The sequence below is a fragment of the Heterocephalus glaber genome, unplaced genomic scaffold (assembly GCF_053883595.1).
Source record: "Heterocephalus glaber isolate CG9 unplaced genomic scaffold, H.glaber_assembly_v1.0 deba00001444, whole genome shotgun sequence".
Taxonomy (NCBI): Eukaryota; Metazoa; Chordata; class Mammalia; order Rodentia; family Bathyergidae; genus Heterocephalus; species Heterocephalus glaber.
The window spans coordinates 6,572,194-6,584,564 of NW_028258297.1; the positions used below are offsets into that span (position 1 = coordinate 6,572,194).

The 12,371-nt window shown below is 43.0% G+C and overlaps 1 protein-coding gene across 6 annotated transcripts in view; it reads left to right on the forward strand.

Annotated features, from left to right (window-relative positions):
* Tcf20 (transcription factor 20) overlaps positions 1 to 12,371 on the forward strand; it is a 153,682-nt gene that overhangs the window by 120,184 nt on the left and 21,127 nt on the right. The window contains exon 3 of one of the 6 annotated variants that reach the window (XR_002395240.2): positions 9,676 to 9,768. The exons of the other annotated variants lie outside the window; for them this stretch is intronic. The gene's annotated coding sequence lies outside the window, so the exon portion shown is untranslated. The remainder of the gene's footprint in view (positions 1 to 9,675; positions 9,769 to 12,371) is intronic. 6 annotated transcript variants of the gene reach the window in all.

Consider the following 12,371-nt stretch of genomic DNA (forward strand, 5'->3'; position numbering starts at 1 on the left):
CCTGAACACTTCTTTTAAAAATTAATTTTATTAGTACATTTTTGACATACATAATAATCACATTCATCATAGGGAATTTGTACCTGTGCATATTATATCTTCTTTTTTTTTCTCATTCCCCTCAATCTAGATTACATTTAAAAAAAAATAATACCACACAGGGCCGGGGATTTAGCTCAGCGATTTCACTGCCTGCTGCACAAGTGCAAGGACCCGAGTTCGATCCCCAGTACCAAAAAATAATAATAATAATAATAATACCACATAGAGAATCCTGACAAGAGATAAGAGCACACAGTCCCGTAAGGCCAGCTACTTGGGAGGCTAAGCCAGGAGGATCACTAGTTCAAGGCCAACCTGGACAATTTAGGAAGACCCTAGTCAAAATAAAAAGAGTAGAGGATAGCTCAGTGGTAGAGTGCTTGCCTAGTATTTGCAAGACCCTGAATTCAGACCTCAAAAACACACACACACACATATACATTACCACAATAAGAAAAAAGGAAAGATATCAGAGTATTTATTCATATTGTAAAGTAATGGGACTGTTAGTGAAGGAAAATCACAGTCCTGATGACCCAGCACATTAGTTTTTTTTTCTAGGTTTTGTTTTTGTGCTTATTTTACTATATACAGTCATAGTCTAATAATAACTAAGAGTATTGAGTGCATTCTAAGCCCACTACATGAATTCCCACATCTAAACTTCAGAGTAGCCCTGTGAAAGTGGGTCCCATTGTGTTCGAGCTGAGACTTCCAGACGTCCAGAGAGGAGCTTGCCCAGGATCCAAACCCAGCCAGCCTCCATCATTACACTGGAGATCCGCGTCTGTGTGGGGCTTTCTTACCTAATTTTGTAACTTTTTCATACTAATCTGTTGAGGGTTTTTGTTTGTTTTAATTTCATGTAAATATAAGATCATACATCCAAGTATTCTTACACTTTTGGACATTGAGATGGTTTACAGTTAATTTACTACTTTCTGTGCAGTGGTAAATATTTTTATTCATGGAACTTTATTTGGGGACAGATTTCTGGCTTTTGAACTGTAGGTCAAAAAGTGTAAAAATTATTGTGGTTTTTGATAGGCATTATTTTGGGGTTTAACTGAAAAGGATCATCCCAATATATGATCATTCATAGGACATGTGACCTTACCCTTTACTACAACCTAATCTTTTTAAATTTTTGTTTTCTTTTTAAGTTAATTTCTTTTATCAGTGATATTGTTTGCTATTTTGTGCTAATCCATTGATTATTTAACATCTTACTGTTTCTCCTTGGTTTATCATTCAATACATGTTCTTCCTAGTCTCAGTAACTTCAGTTATCTGGTATGTTCAGATGGCTCAAACTCTTTTTAGGGATGCCCCCTAAATGAGGCATTAGTTGAACACTTAGTGTCTCATCTGTACATGATGTCAGAGAAGGATAAAACTTACGTTGGAAGAAGTCAGGTAGCTTCCTTGGTGGGCACTAAACTATCCTAGTTGAGGTGACTTCAAAGGAAATTATCATGGGCTGGTATCATCCTTAGGTTGGTGTCCTCCTATGCTGGTTTTTTTTTTTGGTACTGGGGATTGAACTTGGGTCCTTGCGCTTGCGCAGCAGGCGGTGAAACCACTGAGCTAAATCCCCGGCCCTCCCATGTTGTTTTAGATGTCTTCTGGCCAGGTGTGGTGGTGCATGCTTGCAATCACAGCACTTGGGAGACTGAGGTAGGAGGATCCCATGAGTTCGAGGCCAGCCTGAACTATATACCAAGACCCTGTCTTAAAAAAACATGTTCTGTCATTAAGCTTACTGGGTAAAAATCAAACGGAAGTGAAAATCCAGCCCTATATGACCCTGACCCAATAAGCCAGGATCATTGGAGCGATTGTGGCTATATGCACTTGAGAACTGATCCTTTGAAAATACTAGCAAGCACACTGCTGTCAAGAAATGTGCCTAATGAAAAAGAACAGAACTTTCACTTAAGCATGCAAGACCAAAGACGACAAAAGGGATAACACATTTCCAACCTAATTCCAGTCTCAGGGTGCTGGTCCCTCCCTATGGGTGTAGGACCTGGCTGTGTTGGCAGCATTCAGCTTTTGGGGTACAGTATTTTGTCTCTTAGATATTTTACTGAGCAGCTACTGGAAACGTTACTAGTAAAATGCTCTTCATTACCAGATCTCAGGCAGGTTTATTGTGATTGGTTCCATGGAGGTGCCAGGGGATTGCATACCTTGAATATTCTCTGTAAAGTTTGAATCTTGTTTCATACAGAAAATTGACTTACTTTGTTCCTTTGTATAAAAATTACTTAATACTGGTTTAATAGAGTAATAGTTAATTAGAATAAACAATAGGGTAATTGCCAGATGATTCTCTTTGATGATTTCTAGGTAGAGCCCCCACTGAAGGGATAAAAATAATATCAGTGCTTTGAAAGGGCAGCCCATCAGAAATGAAATGTGTTTGCTGACTTAAGACTTTACACTTCCCTTCTAAGTCAGCAGGCTTGGCTGTTTGAATTCACTTTTATTCATGAAAAGCACATTGGTTTCAAAACCAGCTCCCCGTCACCTGCTTCTTCCTGGACAACAGTTTCTGCCCTATCACTCTCATTTTACCTATTCCAGCACTTAGTGCTCAGTCTTCTCATTTCCCAAGTCACTCAGCCGCAGGTCCTCCTGTGTGGGGACACCGGGCAGCATAGGCTTCTGAGCTGTCCCCACTCATCCTTGCTTGCTGAAGTCATGGTGCTTGCACAGGCCCCATAGCATCCAGGGACCATGGCCTTAAAGCACTTGCCCAAGTGCTGACATAAGTTAGGCTACAGCTGTGCTTTTTTATTTTTTGGTTTTTTGAGACAGAATCTCGGTAGGTCGTTTAGGCTGCTCTTGAACTCAGTGTGTAGCCCAGGCTGGCCTCAAAATTGTGCCAGTCCTCCTGCCTCAGTCTCCTGAGTGCTGGGATTACAGAGCTGAGCTTTAAAGAGAAGATATGTTTTGGTAATGAGATTGTCTTTTTTAATAACTGTTTTGTAGTTTCAGGAAATTTGAGAGAAATGGGCAGCCAGTGGCAATCTTACGTTCTTGTGCATGCAGTTTGTGAGGCACAGTATGCCAGAGAACAAGTTTTGCTTTTATTACAGGTGGCAGCTGTGCAGCATTTTAGGTTCATGTGTTTGAGGTGCCGGCATCTTGGCCCTCTGAATCTCAAACTGCTCATCTAGAAAACAGCTTCCACTGGACTCAGAAGGAGGGACGAAAAGGTCCCTGTGAGAAGACCCAAAAACACTGTTAACTTGGGTTCCAGATGTGTCTGGTCAGCTGCCTACTTGCCTTAGTTCAAACCAGGACATGTAGACACAAGTGTCCCCTGCCTAGTTGCCTGCTCTCCTCTGTTCCGACCAAAAACTTTGGGGCCATCCTATACTCTTCTATTTCCCTCATACAGGCAGTCACTATATCCTGTTGATTTTATTTCCTAAACAGCTCAGCTCTCTTTCCTGTCTTTACTGTTACTCAAGCCATCATCTTTTTTTTTTTTTTTTTTTACTCAAGCCATCATCTTTCTTGTCAGAGTAGCATTTTAATTGATCTCCTGCCCTTTAGTTTCACCCTTTCAGTCCATCTTCTGTACTGAACTGATCTTTCTAGAAACTGGCAAGTGACTGTGCCAATCCCATCTTACAGCCCTGCTTCACTAGCACTGTGCACTTTAGTGCATTCAACCAGCATCTAGTTAACATCTGTGTGCCAGGAACAAAGCTGCAAATATAAAAAATAAGGCATTCCTGAGAGACTGAGGTAGGAGCCATAGAAATAGCCAGTGGTGGGATCAGAGAGCATTTTAAGCAGAGGGAACAACTTATGCGATAGACTATATGGAGGGACTGAGGTCAGTGGATTTGAGGCACAGAAGGCAGTGGTGTGACAGAGGTTAAGGGAGATGGTAGTGAGGTTGGAGAGGTGGAAACCATTCACCCAGGTGGGTGAATGGAGTACCATTTCTTTTTTTTTTTTGGTACCGGGGATCGAACTCGGGTCCTTGCACTTGCGAGGCAGGCAGCGGAACCACTGAGCTAAATCCCTGGCCCACACCATTTCTTGAGGCAGGAAATCCTGGAGGAAAAACAGTTTGGTGGGGAAGTAAGTTGGATTTTGTCCACGTTGTCTTAAGGTGCCTCTTGGATTTCTAAGTGAAGTATGGAGTGTGACCATTCCAGAATTAAGGATTTCTAATGCATAGTTTTGTCATTTTTTGGAGTTCTGTGCAGCTTTAGCTTAGCTTGGATCAGCACTTGGGCAAGTGCTGTGAGGCCATGGCCCCTGGATGCTGTTTGCGCAAGCACCAGGAAGCTGCGCCTGACTTGGGCAAGGGAAGGGGTGGGGGGGAGTGGGGACAGTTTCAGAGGCCCATCCTGTCCAGACTCCAGATGCACTCTGACCTGCCACTTGGGAGATTAGAAGAGTGAGTGGCAGGAGAAACAGGTAAGATTCACTCGTTCCTGCTTCTGTGCCCTCCCTCAGAAAATCACAATCTACCACAAGCATGCTCTTCCGTCTTTAAGTATGAGCCCCTTCACCTGGCTCTCCCAGTGTCACTACCTCCCACTCCTCCATCATAGACAGAAGTGAGTCTTTAGTAGGAAGCCTATGGCCCAGGTCCTCTCCAGAAGACAACATGCTCCTGCACCATGACACATCAGCCATCCACAGTAGAGCCTGAGGAGCATCGTACAGGGCAGCCATGGTTCGCCATGCTTGTGAATAGGTATCTTTAGAAACTACTGTTGCTTTGACTTCACCCCTGGCAGGGCTGGGCCACAGCAGTGCTGCAGAACCCCTTCCTCACTAAAGCAAATCTCCCACAGTGAAAGCTCAGTGATTGCTGACTCAGCATTGCGTTCTCCCAGGCGCACCTCATCCTAGACCTCTGGACAAAACTTCCATTTAAGGTGAAGGTGACAAGATCTTTTGGCTGAGCTCTAGGAGACTGTGCTCAAGACCTTCCAGATTAGCTCTAGGGAACTCCGGGAAATGGGCAGCCACATTTACACCATGGGCCTTTAAGGGGCTTTCAGACCACCAGCAAGAACCAAGTGTTCCTTTTAGCTCCTTAATTTGAAGCCTCTTAGTCATTGGTACGTTTGCATACAATATTGATAAGTTGGCTAATCTCATTTTCTGCATGCTGTGTTTTTCTAAGCTCTGCCATGAAAGAAAACCCCTGTGATAGAATTCTATCACTAAATGACCATGCACTGACCATGCTGCCCAGAGACAAGCACCAGAAGCGGGGAGGCCACATGAGGCTCTTGGACTTACCCAGGAAACAGTCTTTGAAAATGCTACAGGAGATTGCTGGCAAGGAATAACGATTACAGAATCTTAATGATCTCATGTTAACCTTTGTCCACGTATTTCTAGAAACTGATTTCTTGGGCAACTATAATGTCACTTAGCCTTTTAGCTTGAAAAGTGGGACAATAACTGGACTGCTTGTCAGGTTGTTGGATAAATGAGATCTATCCTTAAAAATTGGAGGTGGAGGAGAAGCATTCAAATCATTAACGGTTTGTTATCTTGGTCATGTTACTTCCAAGTCTCCATTTTGTTCACCTGTTAAAATGAAGGTTAACCTCTTGTGGAAAGAAGAAAATGTCCATACCCCTGACAATGGATTAAACCATGGTTCTTTAACTTTGAGCTATATACACAGTCTCTTCCTCGGGCTGCACTTGTAACACACTTCACTGAAGGTAGGGCTGGTAGACTTAGCTTCAGGAAGCTATTCATGTGTCTGGGTGCCTCAGTGCTGTTCTGAATCTGGACCAAGCTTTTCCTTCCAGTACAAGATTCCCAGAGTAGGAGTGACCTGAAATGTGCTGAGCAAGTATGACTTGCATTATTGCTTCATTAAATGGCACCTTTGGATATGGGGACCAGTGATCCTGTGGGTAAAATAAGCTGTGGTTTGGATATGGTTGAATGGCCCCCAAGAAAGACTTGAAGTATTGAAAGTTAATCCCGATTGAGAAGTATTGAAAAGGTAGGATCTTACTGTGAAATGGTGGTGTTTAAGGGTGGGGCTTTTAGGAAGTGATTAGAATTCAATAAGGTTGTCATGATGAACCCATCTTGGGCAAATCCTGTTAACTTTATAAGAGAGAGACAGACTAGAAGATGTGTGTTCCCTGTCTTGCCATGTGACACTTTGTGCTGCCTCAGGTCTATAGCGAGGCCAACCTTAGGTGAGGCCTCTAGACCTTGCACCTCCAAAATCTTAAGCCAAAATCAGTTCCTTTCTGCTGGAACTCCCTTCTATGTAAGAGCACTTCTCTCTGGCCCTGCTCCTGCCAATAGAAGACTTGCCACTTGTAGAAATAGGGTGGCCTAGAAGCAAGCCTGCACTAGAAAGGAGAGTTTAAATATAAATGAAAGAAGGAAACGTGGTAAGTTTCAGTATGGGCTTCACAGATTTGAAATCTTGTTAAAGGAGTCCCAGTGGCAGCCCCAGTTGTGGCAGCAAGTTTGTCATCTCTGCTCCTGGAATCGTAAACATTTCAGTCTGGATGCCTTGGGAATAAACAGCTTCTAGTAATTGGCTTTATGGACACATAGACTCTACTCCTGGGTGGGAGGAGCTGTGGAGAGCAGCAGGGTTATACCCAGAGTCCCTTCCCTAGCAGGTAATTTCTAAAAAGAGATGCAGTTTTAGATTCAGAAAATAAAATGTAATTATTTCTCTTTATCAGGCAATCCATTGTTTGGGCAAAGGGTAAAATAAGGTAGTATGTGATCTTGTGTAACTTAAATTTCACTGTTTTAAACTCTGTCTATAAGCACTTATCTCTCTACACTTAAGAGAAAAGGCTGTTCTTTTTCTTCACAGAGCTGCCCTAGGGCTTCTGCTCCTGATGGGTTCAGCCTTTTCTCAGGTTCTCAGCTTCTATTCAGAGGAAAAGTGCTAATTACTGCCTTAAACCTAGTCCCTGGCTCTAGCACTCTGAGCCCCTCCTTGCTGACTGCTTTGGTACCGGGGATTGAACTCAGGTCCTTGCTGACTTCTTAAAGGGCACAAGTCCCATTTCTTCTTATCATGGAACAACTCCCTTAGACAAAATATATAGTGTTTTCAACAGAGTCCTGCAGTTTTCTTCTCAGGTTATGAAAGAAAACTTCTCAGAATAATTTTGATGGAGTATATGTATCTGTGGGTAAGATAAAAAGCAAAGTCAAGGCGAATCTGGCCAAAGAAATATCATTAGCACAGCCTGTGTTGGCATTTGATAAGCAGAGTTCTGAGCACATGTGTTAGCATCAGAACTATGTATACATTTTTGTACAAGAATAAAATGTTTGAAACAAGCCTTTAATATCTAGAAGGGGGCAAAGACTGGTTTTAAATTGTTACAAATGGATTGGGAAGTTGCTTTATATTGCTTTGTTACCTCCTTCAATGTATTATTGCTGAACCTGAAAGCTGTAAACCCAGGAGAATCAAAGTTGGAATTATGGAACATTTAAAACCCCCAGCAAGTGGTCAGTATCAGTGCTGCCGCCTCTGCAGTTGTCATTCACTGCATGTGTGATAATTATGACCCTTCCCCTTTTTGAGCACCTGGGTGGGAATAATGACTGTACCTATCATCCTCTCACCTGTTTGTGGCACATCAGCATCATAAAGTAGTCAACTAGGACAGGTGACTGCGGAGGGAACAAGTGGTTACCTGCTGTGCCTGACCTGTAAAAATGCTCCACAACCCCTGCTAGTAGTGGACTGTCTTGCAGGGTGGTTTTACCTGAATGTTCTGCAGCTGCCAGCTCTCCAGCTGCCTGTGGCCTTGCAGATAAGCCCTGAGGGCTCTGGAGTGTCCATAGGCCAGCAGTCCCTGTGGGAGTGGAGGGTAACAAAATGATGAGGGACACTGCTGGTACTTTTTCTCCCTTCTGTTTTTGTACAAGAATGTCTTAGGAATGCTCTAAACGTTCTTTTAAAAATCCTCTTGTCCTTCGTTGTAAGCATGTTCAGGGGTTTTTACCCTCACTGGTATCCTTAAAAAGCAGAAGAATCCCACCTCTTTGTTTTTTCCCAGCTGGTTACTGTCCCCATTTTACTGTTGAGAAAATGGAGAAACTTAAAGAAATTGACCTTTACCTGTTTCTGAGGCTAGTGAGAGGCAGCGCCTGGTATTGGTTCCTTTCTCTCCCAGAGCAGCTCAGCTCTCACTTCCACTCAGCTCCCCACCCCAGCTTTTTGCCTTTCTTTCTTGTATTATGTTTTTTTAATCTGCTTTTAGGCTGTGTGTATCTGAGGTAGACCAAGAAAGCTGTCCCACTGAATATAAGGAAGGTACATACAGGAAATGTCAGTTAAGGTAACTAAAACACTAACTGAAGTCCTGCCATTCGTCGTTGTGTCCTGTCCGTGTGTCCCCTCCACCCCCTTTAGTGGAAACATAACAATGGGGCAAGGTACAGCTTACCAGTCGAGATTTATTTTAAAAAGCAAGTTTTAGGTTATATCCTGGGGTCACTTTGATAAAGCCTGTTCTCTTACAAGAATATTGTTAATGTAGAATCATAATACTCTGAGGCAATTGAAAATAGTTTAATTCAAAATATTTAGCATATATTCTCAGCCAGGGAGATACTCCTTACTCTCTAAACAGTTCCTATCTTTATCATCAGTGACTCAGAGAGCATCGTTTGAAAGTAATGCTTTAAGATGCATCCATTTGCTACAATTTAAGTCAGTAATTCCTGACTGTTGCAGGTAAGCTCTTGCTCTGACATTCTGTTCTGAGATAGAATGTTTCTAAGAGAAAGAACCATCCAGAGCAGATGTCATGTGTGTGCCATCTCCTCAGACTCCTGTTGCTCTGATGCCTGAAGGGTTCCCCTTCCACTTCCATGTATACCACCAGGCACCCCAGCTTCCTCAGAGGGTCTGACTGCAGCCTCCTGTGTGCATTTCCACCACCAGTGCCTGTCCTTCCCTGCCATCCCTAAATCACTATCTGCTATCTTTGCCTCCCCACTGTTCACATCAGTGACCCCTTCCGAATCAGAACCCTATATCCTGTGTGTGTCCCTCCATAAGAAAGCGTTGTTCCCTCTGCACTGGATGCTGTTCCTTCCCCCAGGGAGCTCTCACTCAGCTTGGCTCAGCCCAGCTCAAGGAACATTCCTTCAAGAATGCTTGCCAGGCCTCCTTAACCTGGTCCAAAATACTACTTACAGCACAGTTCTGTGAGTTCCCTAAGGGCAGGTAGTAGGTGGACATCTCTTTCAGCCCCTACACATAAATGTGCAATAAAAATTTACTGAATTAATAAGAAAAGATTATTGTACCTTAAACTTGATAACCGTTGACTCATAATGAAGTTTCAATATCAAAGGAAAGACTCTTGAGAACAAAAGACAAAGCTGTCTTTTATTCCTAGTCACCTACAGCCTTTAGCGAAACTAGCATGTTAGAGGAAAAGACAAGGAGAAAACAGGGTTGAGGAAAACCAGATGATCAGGTTCTTATTAGTTTTCCTCTAGTCTGTTTCCACCATCTGGACAGGGCAGCTTTATACTATGGAGTCAGAATTGACATATTAAGGCAGATGAAACATCCCAAGGAACAGTTTATTAGGAAGTCAAAAATGCTTTCTCCATATTCCATAGAATAACCTGCATTTCATGACACTACGGTATAAAGAAGCACCAGCTTGGCTTTTCTGCCTCCGTTAGCCAGCAGTTACTTGACATCTGGTGAAGGTAAGCAGATGTACCTTCCTTCCAACACACCTGACCTATGACAATCTGGATTTATAAAGCAGAAAATACAAAAAAGAGGAATATGTGGTGGAATCTTCTAGAGAAAAGACATCTTTCTTCAGCTCCATCTTAGACCTAGTAACTTTTCATTATTTGTTTACTGAATAATAACATGAAAAAAATCTCCTGTATAAACCTATGTGTATTTTAAATATATTCTTTTTCTACTCAAGGTTGTATCTAAATTCTGATGTCCTCTCTTTCATTGATGAAGTACAGAAAGATAAGGAAGGACATTGTTAATGAGGCAAGAGTGTCCCTTTATCCCACCCCACCCCCCAACTGATTCAAAGCATTGTAACTTCACTATAAACTGCAGATGGGCTGGTCCCACCTGTACTAAGACAATAGGAAGGAAAGTAGGGAGCAGGTGCTCCTATTGGATTGAAACAAGGCCAGGAATGGAGCTGGGAGATGCTGCCAGAACAGCTGTACTCAGGTTTTGATCTTGTTCCTGCTTTCTGTGCGTATTTGCATCACTTCTGGGGCAGCACAGAGACTCTTATTATAGGTAGGTTTATAGCGTGGCTTAGAAAACCTTCCCAGGGAGATACTTTGCAGGGTCAACAGCAGAACCCATTTCAATTGGAGGTTTATGGGAGGGGATGGGGGTCCAGATGGACAGCTATATGTTGAAAGGAGATAATTGCATTTAAAAAGTTTGTGTGAAAGTGCCTTCCTTGGCTCATCAGGATGGTTAGCAGCTGGCTCTCAGGAGACAAAGCGTGAGCTCTGCCAGGCTCTTAGTTGTGTTGTGACAGCAGTGTGTACCTCTGCTGGGCCTCTGGGGCAGCAGGGCATCTGGAAGCTTCAGATTATTCTAGATTAGTCTAACCAGAGTGACCAGGGAGGGTGCTGGAGAGCTCTGCAGCCAGGGGCAGTGTCAAGAGGCTGGTGCAGACAGCAGGGCTGGCTGCTCTGCACAAAACACGAGGGTGGGCGATGTGTTCAGACAGGGCACCTCTTTCCATTCTAGTTGTTCTCATTATGCCCTTCTTGTATAGTTTTCTGATATCCATGTTTCATTTGTAGTCATGTGTAGTTTTAATCTTTATTTAATGCCTCTTCTTCCATTGTAAAATACTTTAGAAAACTTTAGAAACTGTTCATGTTAATCTTTATTGGTCACGGATGGAAGAACAGAGGAAAAAGTACAGTGAAAGTAATGGTAAATAGTAGCTATGAGTTACAATGTTGAGAAGATTTACCCAGGAGCTGACCATCCTCACCCGCAGAGGTAGAATGCTGCACTGTTGGCACACAGTGCCTGTACGTAGGAAAAAGCTATGACAGCAGGTGTCAGGGACTGTTTGTTTGAGGTACTATTCTAGGAGGAAAAAATGAGTTCCCCAAAACATAACTTTTAACTTATTTTGCCTTTGTAGGTTACTTAGTGTGTATTATATTTGACTTTGAATTTGATTGGTACTACCAAGACTATGATACTTATAAACAAAGATATGTCTTACATATTTTATAAGACCTAACAATTATATAACTTTGTAGTTTATAAAAGTTTTCATTATTTCCCCCAAATTTATAAGGAAGGCAAGGCAACTATCCATGTTTCGCTGGAGATAAATAATGGGGAGTGGCTTTTGGCTCTCATACATGTGCTGACACCTCAGCTTCTTTCCACAAGCCCTATGCAGCTTTGGTCCCAGATAATAGTCACATTATACCAACCAGTTAAACCTGGAGCTTTTGTCTTCAGTAATAATCAGCCTTTTGCCAGCAAGTGCTGCTAACATGACTGGTTGGCTGATGTCTTATACAAGCATTGTCACAATTTATTAAAATGTGCATGTAATGGATTCAGAATCTGAGAGTGGCACTTTAGCTAGAACAGCTGTGAACAGAAGTGCAGCTTTTACACCTATGCACTGTGTCTGTAGTAGCACTGAGCAAATGGACCTACAGAGAACTGGGCATCTCTCTGGTTCTCTGAGGCTGGCTGTGAAGCCTTGGTGGTTGTGGGCTGTGGTGTGGGTCCTGGGGCTGGTGCAGGTGCCCTTGGTGAGGACAGCGGGCAGCAAAGTGCCCCAGTGCATGAACTTTTACAAGGCAGGGTGAGGAGAGTGTCTAGCTCCAAGGAAGCAAGGACTAAAACATGGATCGCTTTGGCCAGTACTTTAAAGTACTCTTGAAAGAAAATTGATAGGATGCAGGATTGCATCAAAGTTGCATGCTCCTAGGGCTGTACCGTAAAGGAAGTAGACTACATTGCTGCCACGTGGCAGGAGTACATAGGTAGGACAGCAGAGCCTTCTGTCCTAAATACAAGAGGCATAATTAGAAGGGAAAAACCTCTTGCTGGTGGCCAAAAATGTACACCTTGTTCCACATTCTCCAAGCTCTACCAGCATCTGCCTTTTAACTCATTGAAAAGACCTCATTTGTTTCCTCCAAGCTCTCAAATGTGTCAGACCTTGCATTTGTTCCGTCAGCCCACATTTCAGTGCCTTACAGTGTGCCAGGCCCTGGGGACACATGAGTGGATCTCACAGTTTAGGGGATGGACAAACATGAGTAAGTAAATACGG